Genomic DNA, 11,021 nt, shown 5'->3' with positions numbered 1-11,021 from the left:
TAAGCAATGATTATGTTGCCAAAGAGATCAAAGAAGAAATAAGAAACATCCTGGGAACAAATGACAATGAAAACAAAACAATGCAAAATCAATGAGACATAGTGAAAGCAATCCTGGGAGGGAAGTTCATAGGCCTACCTCAAAAAAGAAAAAAGAAAAAATGGTAATAAATTATCTAACCTGCTCGCACCTATCTTCTGCGCAGCCTGGCAATTTGCCTTTTCCCCATCCTCCAGCCTGCGTTCATGGCCGCCACTGCCACTGAGGAGCCCTTCTCCTTCCACGGCCTGCTGCCCAAGGAAGAGACTGGGGCAGCATTTTTTCCTCTGTTGCTACCCGATGTATGAGGGGTAGGGAGTGCTCATCGCCGTCCTGGACACGGGGGTTGACCCTGGGCCCCCGGGCATGCAGGTTACATCTGATGGAAAACCAAAACTTGTTGATATCATTGACACAACAGGAAGTGATGATATGAATACTGCAGTAGTAGTAGAGCCAAAAAATAGTGAAATTATTGGCCTTTCAGGAAGAGTGCATCAGATTCTTGCAAGCTGGACAAATCCTTCAGGCAGATATCATATTAGCATAAAAAATGGCTACGACTTCTATCCAAAGGCTCTCAAGGAAAGGATACAGAAAGAACTGAAGGAAAAAACCTGGGACCCTGTTCACAGAATGGCCCTGGCAGAAGCTTGTAGAAAACAAGAAGAATTTGATGTTGCAAACAATTGCCTTTCTCAAGTAAATAAACTAATCAAAGAGGAGCTTCAAAGTCAAGTGGAATGGCTAAATTCTTTTGAGAAAAAATATAGTGATCCTAGCCCTGTATATGACTGCTTGGTATGGCACGATGGTGAAGTCTGGAGAGCCTGCATTGATTCAAATGAAGATGGGGACTTGAGTAAATCTACTGTATTGAGAAACTAAAAAGAAGCCCAAGAATATAGCTCTTTTGGCACAGCTGAGATGGTGCATTTTGTTGAGGTTCCTGAGGGAGCAACATGGGCTGAAGTTACAGTGTGTTCTTGTTCTTTTGAGGTGTTGGCCAAGTTTATTCTGTATGCAGTACAATTTGTGAAGCAAAGAGCATATCGAAGCCATAAATTCTATAAGTTTGTTCCCTTCCAGAAAAAGGAACACTGACTGAAGCTTTTTCTGTCTTAAGTGGGAAAGCAATTGAATTTTGCATTATCCATTGGTGGGCTAGTCTTACTGATGTCAATATTGATTACACCATTTCTTTCCATATGATAGTGTGTACCGCTCCTCAGTTAAACATTCATGCATCAGAAGGAATCAACCATTTTGATATTCAGTCCTCCTTGAAATATGAAGCTCTGGCTCCCTGCATAACTTTGAAGAGCTGGGTCCAAACAATATACCCACTGAGTGCAAAAACAAAACCTTTAGGATCAAGAGATGTTTTGCCAAATAATTGTCAACTTTATGAAATAATCCTTACCTATAACTTTCATCCAAAAGTGGGGAAGTAACTCCAAGCTGCCCACTACTTTGTGAATTAGTATATGAATCAGAATTTGACAGCCAACTGTGGATCATCTTTGACCAGTCTAAAAGACAAATGGGTTCAGGTGATGCCTATCCACATAAGTATTCGATGAAACTGGAGAAAGGAGATTATACAATTCGTCTACAGATTTGTCATGAGCAATTCAGTGATTTGGAACATCTTACAGATCTTCCATTTATTGTTTTTTATAGGTTGTCTAATACCTTGAGCTTAGATATTCATGAAAATCATAGCCTTGCACTTCTAGGAAAGAAGAAATCGAGTAATTTGACATTACCACCCAAATATAACCAGCCATTCTTTGTTACTTCCTTACCTGATGACAAAATACCTAAAGGGGCAGGACCTGGATGCTACTTTGCAGGATCCTTAACATTGTCAAAGACTGAACTTGGAAAGAAAGTGGATATAATCTCTGTTCATTACTATCTAATATCTCCACCAACAAAGACTAAGAATGACAGCAAAGATAAAGACAAAAATTTAGAAAAAGAGAAAGATTTCAAAGAAGAGTTTACTGAAGCATTACAAGATCTTAAAATTCAATGGATGACCAAGCTGGATTCTAATGACATTTATAATGAATTGAAAGAAACATATCCTAATTATCTTCCTCTATATGTTGCACAACTTCATCAGTTGGATGCTGAAAAGGAATGAATGAAAAGACTTAATGAAATTGTTGAAGCTGAAAATGCTGTTATTTCTCATATAGATCAAATGGCCCTCGCAGTTTATATTGCTATGAAGACTGACCCCAGGCCTGATGCAGCTACTATAAAAAATGACATGGGTAAACAATAATCCACCCTAGTAGATGCCCTGTGTAGAAAAGGATGTGCCCTGGATGACCATCTTCTTCAAGCACAGGATCAAGATGAGCTGTTTCAAGTGATGCAGGAGGAAGAGAAGAAGAAAGTACTTTGGATTCTCTGACAGAAACTTTTTGGGAAACTACAAAATGGATTGATCTTTTCGACAATAATGTTTTGACATTTGCATGCAAGCATGCATTAGTAAATAAAATGTATGGGAGAGGCCTTAAATTTGCAACTAAACTTGTGGAAGAAAAGCCAACAAAAGAAAACTGGAAAAAATGTATTCAACTGATGAAGTTACTTGGATGGACCCATTGTGCATCTTTTACTGAAAACTGGCTCCCCATCATGTATGCTCTTGATTATTGTGTATTATTAAATGAGAACCAAGACTTTAATTGTTATTTATTGTCTAAAGTTTTACATAAGTCTCCTTTTTCCCCAATTGACCTCCCCTCCCCCCGGCGACCCAGCCATCCCACCTTTGGCAAGGCCAGACCACCCCAGTGTCTTTATCCATTGGTTATGCAAATATGGCATGCATACAAGTCCTTTGGTTCCTCTCTAACCGCCTCCCTTTCCCTTTGCCTCTGTATCTGTTATGGTTCATCAAATTCTGTTGATCATTATATTCCACATATGAGTGAGATCATGTATTTTTCTTAGAAAAATACAAGCTTCCAAAACTCAATCAGGAAGAAGAAAAAACACTGAATAGGCCAATAACTGCTTATGAAATTGAAGCAGTAATAAAAAATCCTCCAGCAAACAAAAGACCCAGACTGGATAGCTATACATTGGAGTTTTACAAAACATTCAAAGAAGAACTGAAACTTATCCTCCTCAGACTACTCCAAAAAATTCAAGAGGAAGACACACTTCCAACCTGTTTCTATGAATCCAAAATTACCCTAATTCCAAAACCAGATAAAAACACTAAAAGGAAAGAGAGTTACAGGCCGATATCCTTAATGAACATAGATGCTAAAATCCTGAACAAAATTCTAGCAAATCAGATCCAGCATTACATTAGAAATATCATACACCATGACCAAGTAGGATTTATTCCGGGGATGCAAGGATGATACAATATCTGCAAATCAATAAATGTGATACATCACATAAACAAAATGAGAGATAAAAATCATATTAATTGATGCAGAAAAAGAATTTGACAAAATACAATACCCTGTCTAGATAAAAATTCTCAGCAAAGTTGGTATAAAGGGATCATATCTCAACATAATAAAAGCCTTATAAGATAAACCTACAGCCAACATCATACTCAATGTGAAAAAACTAAAACCATTTTGCCTAAGAACAAGAACAAGACAGGGATGCCCACTCTCACCACTCCTGTTCAACATAGTACTGGAAGTGCTAGCCATAGCGATCAGACAAGAAGAAGAAATAAAAGGCATCCAATTTGGAAAAGAAGAATTAAAACTGTCATTATTCACAAATGACTTGATATTGTACATAGAAAATCCTAAAGACTCCATTAAAAAATTACTAGCCTTAATAAATAAATTTAGCAATGTAGCAGGATACTAAATTAACACCCAGAAATCTATGGCATTTTATACACCAATAAAGAAGTCACAGAAAGAGAAACTAAAAAAAAACAATCCAATTTACCATTTCAGTAAAAATTAAGATACGTAGGAATAAACTTAACTAAGGAGGTAAAAGGCCTGTATTCAGAAAACTAAAGGACATTGAAAAGAGAGATAGAGAAACATATGAACAAGTGAAGGATATATCGAGTTCATGGACTGGTAGTATCAACATCATTAAAATGGCCATACTACCCAAAGCAATCTATAGATTCAATGCAATTCCCATTAAAATACCAATGGTATATTTCACAGACCTAGAACAAACTCTCCAAAAATTTATATAGAATTTAAAAAGCCCCAAATAGCTGCAGCAATCTTGAGAAAGAAGAACAAAGTTGGTGGGATTGCAATACCAGATATTAAGCTATATTACAAATCCACTATTCTCAAAACTGCCTGGTTCTGGCACCAGAACAGACATATAGATGAATGTAACAGAAGAGAGAACCCAGAAATCAACCCAAGACATTATGCTCAATTAATATTTGACAAAGGAGGCAAGAGCATACAATGGAGTCAAGACAGTCTCTTCAATAAAGGTGTTGGATAATTGGACAGATTTATGCCATAAGAGAAAACTAGACCACCAACTTACACCATACACAAAAATAAACTCCAAATGGATAAAGGACTTAAATGTAAGACAGGAAACCATAAAAATCTTAGAAGAATCCGTTGGCATCAAAATATCAGACATATGTCATAGCAATATCTTTACCTATACAGCTCTTAGGACAATGGGAACTAAGGAGAAAGTAAACAAATGGGACTACATCAAAATAAAAATATTCTGCACAGCAAAAGAAACCATCAACAAAACAGAGAGCCCATTGCAAAGGAGAACATATTTGCCAATGTTATATTCCATAAGGGTTTAATCTCCAAAATTTATAGGGAACTCATACAACCTAACAAAAAGAAGATAAACAATCCAAATAAAAAAAAATGGGCAAACTGCCTAAATAGACACTTATCAAAAGAGGTCATACAGAAGGAAAAGAGACATATAAAATAAAGCTCAAAGTCACTAATCATCTAAGAGAGGCAAATCAAAATGACAATGAGGTACCATCTCACACCTATCAGAATGGCTATCATTAACAAATCAACAAAGGACAAGTACTGGCAAGGATATGGAGAAAAAGAAACCCTCGTGCACTGCTGGTGGGAATGCAGACTTATACAGCCACTGTGGAAAACAGTATGGAGTTTCCTCAAAAAATTAAAAACGGAACTCCCATTTGACCCAGTAATTCCACTTCTAGGAATATATCCCAAGAAATCAGAAACACCAATCAGAAAGGATATATGCACCCCTATGTTCATAGCAGCACAAATTACAATAGCTAAGATTTGGAAACAGCTTAAGTGCTCATCAGCTGATGAGTGGATAAAATAACTGTGGCACAGTTACACAATGTCATAATATGCAGCTATAAAAAAGAAAGAACTTACTATTCACAATAGCATGGATAGACCTGGAGAGCATTATGCTAAGCGAAATAAGCCAATTGGAGAAAGGTAAGTATTATGTGATCTCACTCATTTGTGGAATATAATCCTATCTAATAAAAGAGAAACATGGTAATTGGCATACGACCGCTACCCTTCCCATTGGCTAATCAGGGCAATATGCAAATTAACTGCCAGCCAAGATGGCGGCCAGCAGCCAGGCAGCTTGAAACTGACATGAGGCTTGCTTGCTTCAGTGACGGAGGACTCCAACTTTCCCCGCAGGCCGCTGCAACTCTAAGCAACTATGTAACAAATATAGAAGCTAAACAAAACCCCAGAAACCCACTTTAGTCCGCCGGGCTTCAGCCAGCAGGATCGCAACATTGTAAGCAAAGGCCAGAAACCTACTTTCAGCAGTGGAGGCCTAAGAGCTGGAGCCAAGCCTCAAAGCTAAAGCTGGCCCAGAATAAAAAAAAATAAAAGAAAAAAAGGAGCGGTTGGGAGCTTCAGTCACCCCCAGCCTGCAAACAGCCATCAGCCCCTCACCCAGACTGGCCAGGCACCCCTGTGGGGACCCCCACCCTAAAGGGTGTGTGACTAGCTGCAAACAGCCATCGTCCCCTTACCCAGGCTGGCCAGGCACCACAGTGGGGACCCCCACCCTGAAGGATGTGTGACCATCTGCAAACAGCCATCATGCCCTCACCCAGGCTGGCCAGGTACCACAGTGGGGACCCCCACCCTGATCCAGGGCACCCTTCAGGGAAAACAAGCCAGCACCCACCCATGCACCAGGCCTCAACCCTATATAGTAAAAGGGTAATATGCCTCCCAGCATCGGGATCAGTGGAGCCTCGAGGCCTCCCGGCACCAGGATCAGCGTGACAGGGGGCAGCGCCCAAACCCCCTGATCGCCCTTTGGGTTTGTGTGTGACAGGATGAGGGGCCACAACCTCCCTATCCACCCTGCTCTGTTCCTGACAGGGGAAGGCACCCCAACCCCCTGATCAGCCCTGCCCTGAGTGTGAGAGTGGCGGTGCCCAACCCCCTGATCGGCCCTGCTCTGTGGGTGATAGAGGGCGGTGCCCCAACCCCCTGATGGCCCCTGCTCTGTGCGTGACAGGGGGAAGCGCCCCAATCCCCTGATTGGCCCTGCTCTGTGCTTGACAGGGTACAGAGCCCCAACCCCCCTGATGGGCCCTGCTCTGTGAGTGACAGGGGGCAGCGCCCTAACCCCGTGATTGGCCCCGCTCTGTGCATGACAGGGGGTGGTGCCGCAACCTCCTAATCGGCCCTACCCTGAGCATGACTGAGGGTGTCATCACAACCTCGACCCTGCCTTGAGTGTGACAGAGGACGGTGCCCCAACCCCCCAATCGGCCCTACCCTGAGCATGACTGAGGGTGGCATCACAACCTCCTGATCGCCCTGCTCTGTGCATGACAGGGGGCGGCGCCCCAACTCCCCAATCGGCCCTGCTCTGAGCCCGACCAGGGGCTGCACCTAGGGATTGGGCTTGCTCTCTGCCACCCTGGATCAGGCCTAAGCCAGCAGGTCGTTATCTCCCGAGGGGTCCCAGACTGCGAGAGGGCACAGGCCAGGCTGAGGGACCCCCCCTCCCCACAGAGTGCACAAATTTTTGTGCACCGGGCCTCTAGTGAACAACATAAACTGATGAACAAAAATAGATCCAGAGACATGGAAGCATTGAACAGACAACCAAACCTCGGAGGGAAGCCCCGGGAGGTAAGAGATCAACCAAAGGACTTGTATGCGTGCATATAAGCATATTCAATGGACATAGACACTAGGGTGGTGAGGGCATGTGCTGGGGGATGAGAGTGACCAGGGAGAGGTCAGGGGAGGGGAAATGAGACATAAGTAATATTTTAAACAATAAAGAATTTAAATTTTTTAAAAAGTGAGGATAATTTTTTTTTGTCTATGGATATCTAATTGATCTAGCACAATTTGTCTATACCTTTCTTAATTGAAGTCTTTAAATGTTGCATAACATTGGGCATGTTTGTGTGGATCTATTTCTGGATTCTCTAGATTGTTCCATTGATTTATGTATTTATAACTCCACCAATACCACACACTTTTGATTACTGTGGCTATATAATCAGTTAATCAGTCTTAATGGTGGGTCAAGTCATTCCACCCAAGTCCCGCCCCCCCCCCCCCACATTGCTTTAGCTATTCTTACTTTATTAAACTGGCTAGAATTTTCAGTACTATGTTGAATAAGAGAGTTGAGTGTAGACATCCTTGCATTGTTACCAATCTTAAGGGGAAAACATTCCATCTTTCACCAGTGTGTGTGTGTGTGTGTGTGTGTGTGTGTGTGTGTGTGTGTAGCAGAACTTTATCAATTTGAAGCAGTTTTCACCTGGGTCAGTGTTTCTCAGTGGTTTGAGTGTCGGCCTGTGCATTGGAGGCTCACGGGTTTGATTCCTGGTCAAAATCACTTGCTTGGGTTGCAGACTCAATCCCTGCCCCCCATCTGGGTACATCTGGGAGGCAACCAATTGATGTGTCTCTCTCGCATCAATGTTTCTCTCTCTCTCTCTCTCTCTCTCTCTCTCTCTCTCTCTCTCTCTCCCTCCCCCGCCCATCTCTTCCACTATTTAAAAATCAATGGAAAAAATATCCTCACTCCTCAGGTGAGGATTAAAAAATGAAGTAGTTTATTTTATTCCTATTTTTTTCTGAGAGTATTCATCATAAAAGAGTTGAAATTTGTGAAATGCTTTTTCTGCATCAAATGATAAGATGGTAGGATTTTTTCTTTCTGCTTGTTTTTTTCCTTAGATTTTTTCCTATGTTTTATTGTGGTAAAATACACATAACATACACTTTGCTATCAAAACTATTTTTTAAGTATGCAGTTCAGAGGTATTAAATACATTCATTATATTTTGCAACCATCACCACCATCTATGGCCAGAACTATTTAATATTGTAAAACTAAAACTCTACCCATCTAATCTAATAAAAGACAAACATGCAAATTGACTGTTAGGGCTGTTATGCCTTAAGCCACACCCACCAGCCAACCAGAGCAACTATATGCAAATTAACCCAACCAAGATGGCAGCCCACGGAGCTGGAGTGAGCAGGAGGCTTGGTTGCTCCAGTGATGGAGGAAGCCAAGCTTCCTGCCTGCTGCAGCCGGCTCTGAGCTCCACTCAAGGCAACAAAGTTTCAATTATAGAAGATAAATAAACCCCAGATACCTGCTTTCAGCCGGCCATGGCCATGGAGCTGGAGCAAGCAGGAGGCTTGGGTTGCCCCTGGCAATGGAGGAAACCAAGCTTCCTGCCCGCTCTGGCTGGCTCTGAGCTCCACTCAAGGCTACAAAGTTTCAACTATAGAAGGTAAATAAATCTCAGAATAAAAAAAGAAAGAAAAAAAGGAGAGGCTGGGAGTTTCTGACGCTGGGGGGGGCTTGGCCAGCCTGAAAACGGACCTCAGCCCCTCACCCAGACTGGCCAGGCAACCCAGTGGGGACCCCCACCCTGAAGGCTGTGTGACCAGCTGCAAACAGCCATCAGCCCCTCACCCAGGCTGGCCAGGCACCCCAGTGGGACCCCCACCCTGATCCAGGACACCTTTCAGGGCAAACCAGCCAGCCCCCACCCATGCACCAGGCCTCTATCCTATATAGTAAAAGGGTAATATGCAAACTGACCCTAACAGCAGAAAGACTGGGAATGACTGGTCCTATGACACACACTGACCACCAGGGGGCAGACGCTTAATTGTAGGAGCTGCCCTCTGGTGGTCAGTGTGCTCCCACATGGGGGAGGTCTGCTCAACCACAAGCCAGGCTGATGGCTGCCAGCACAGCGGTGGTGGTGGGAGCCTCTCCCGTCTCCTCAGCAGTACTAAGGATGTCTGACTGCAGCTTAGGTCTGCTCCCTGCTGGCAAGTGGACATCCCCCAAGGGCTTCTGGACTACCAGAGGGATGTCTGACTGCCAGCTTAGGCCCAATCCCCTGGGGAGCGGGCTTAAGCCAGCAGGTGGTCATCCCCTGAGGGGTCCCAGACTGTGAGAGGGCACAGGTCTGGCTGAGGAACACCCCCCCCCTCCGAGTGCACAAATTTTTTGTTCACTGGGCCTCTAGTTAAACAACAAATCCTTTAGCTTGTTTTTAAAAACAGCTTTATTTCCACATAATTACGTATAATAAAATCTACCCATTTAAAGTTTACAATTCAATGACTTCTAGTATATTCATAGGTACGTGCAACCAATACCACAATCCATTTTAGAACATTTTCATCACCTCAAAAAGAAACCCTGCACTCTTTAGCTATTACCTCCCTCTTCCTCCACACTTTCAGCCTTAAACAATCACTAATCTACTTTTTGTTTCTATAGATTTCTTTATTTTGAATTTTAATATAGAAATGAAAAGAATCTTTTTGTGTGCTTATTTATTATGTATAGATCTTTAGAGAAATGTCTATTCATAACCTTCGCCCCCTTTTTATTTGTGTTATCTCTTTTGATTATTGAGTTGTAAGAGTTCTTTATATGTTTTAGATATAAATACATTATCAGATATATGACTTGCAAATATTTCTATTATTCTGTGGATTGCCTTTTATTTTTTCATAGTACCTTGGAAGCACAAGTTTTTAATTTTTATGACATTCAGTTTTTTGTTGTTGTTGTATGTACTTTTGTAAAATCCAAGGTCATGTGGATTTACTCCTATGTTTTCTTCTAAGAATTTCATAGGTTTTGCTCTTTTACTAGTAGTGCTTTGATGTATCTTGAGTTAATTTTTGAATAAGTAAAGCTAAGAGTTCAATTACATTCTTTTGCATGTGGCTACCCTGTGGTAGAACAATTTGTTGAAGATACTCTTATTTCCTTATTAAGTAGTATTGACACCCTACTTTATTCTTCATTTTCAGAATTTCTTGGCTGTTCCCTTGAAATTTCCCTTGAAATTCTATATGAATTTTAGAATCAAACTGTCAATTTCTACAAAGATCTCAGCTGGCTGGCTTTATACTACATTCAAGACTTGAACCAAGACTGAACATGAACCTGTGAAATAGTTATTTTATATTAAATTCAAGTTACAGAGGGAAGGCAAGGGTGGGTAGGTGGGTTGGAGGATATCAACCAAAGAACTTGTATGCATACATGCATAACCTACAGACACAGATAATAGTGTGGTGAAGCCTGGGGATGGGTTGTGGGGGTGGGCTAGAAGAGGTCAATGGGGATAAAAAAGGTGACATATGTAATACTTTCAACAATAATGATTTAAAGTCAAGTTACTTACAAATACACTATGTATCAGTTTTGTGGTTCCTTTTTAAGGTAAAGAGTTAGATTTTGTCTGTAAAATGAATAATGACTGAAGCGTGCTGAAGTTCTCACAAGATTATCAGAAAATCTAGAAAGATTTCTTTCTAATAAACATTAGGATCAATGGTGTCTAACCAAGTGCTTTGGAAAAAAGCAAGGAGTAGAAATCTTGCTATATATTTAAACATAATGAAATTATATATTACTAGTATGACTAGCTGCATTTGATTAGTTGACTTAAAAATATTGATACAAATAATGTCAGT

General features: G+C 41.4%; 1 pseudogene; it reads left to right on the top strand.

Moving 5' to 3' along the window:
* Positions 1–245: 245 nt before the first annotated feature.
* LOC132223573 (tripeptidyl-peptidase 2-like) lies at positions 246–10,480 on the top strand (annotated as a pseudogene).
* The last annotated feature ends 541 nt before the right edge of the window (positions 10,481–11,021 follow it).

Source organism: Myotis daubentonii, chromosome X (genome assembly GCF_963259705.1).
Source record: "Myotis daubentonii chromosome X, mMyoDau2.1, whole genome shotgun sequence".
Taxonomy (NCBI): domain Eukaryota; kingdom Metazoa; phylum Chordata; class Mammalia; order Chiroptera; family Vespertilionidae; genus Myotis; species Myotis daubentonii.
This window is presented reverse-complemented; position numbering and strand designations above follow the sequence as displayed.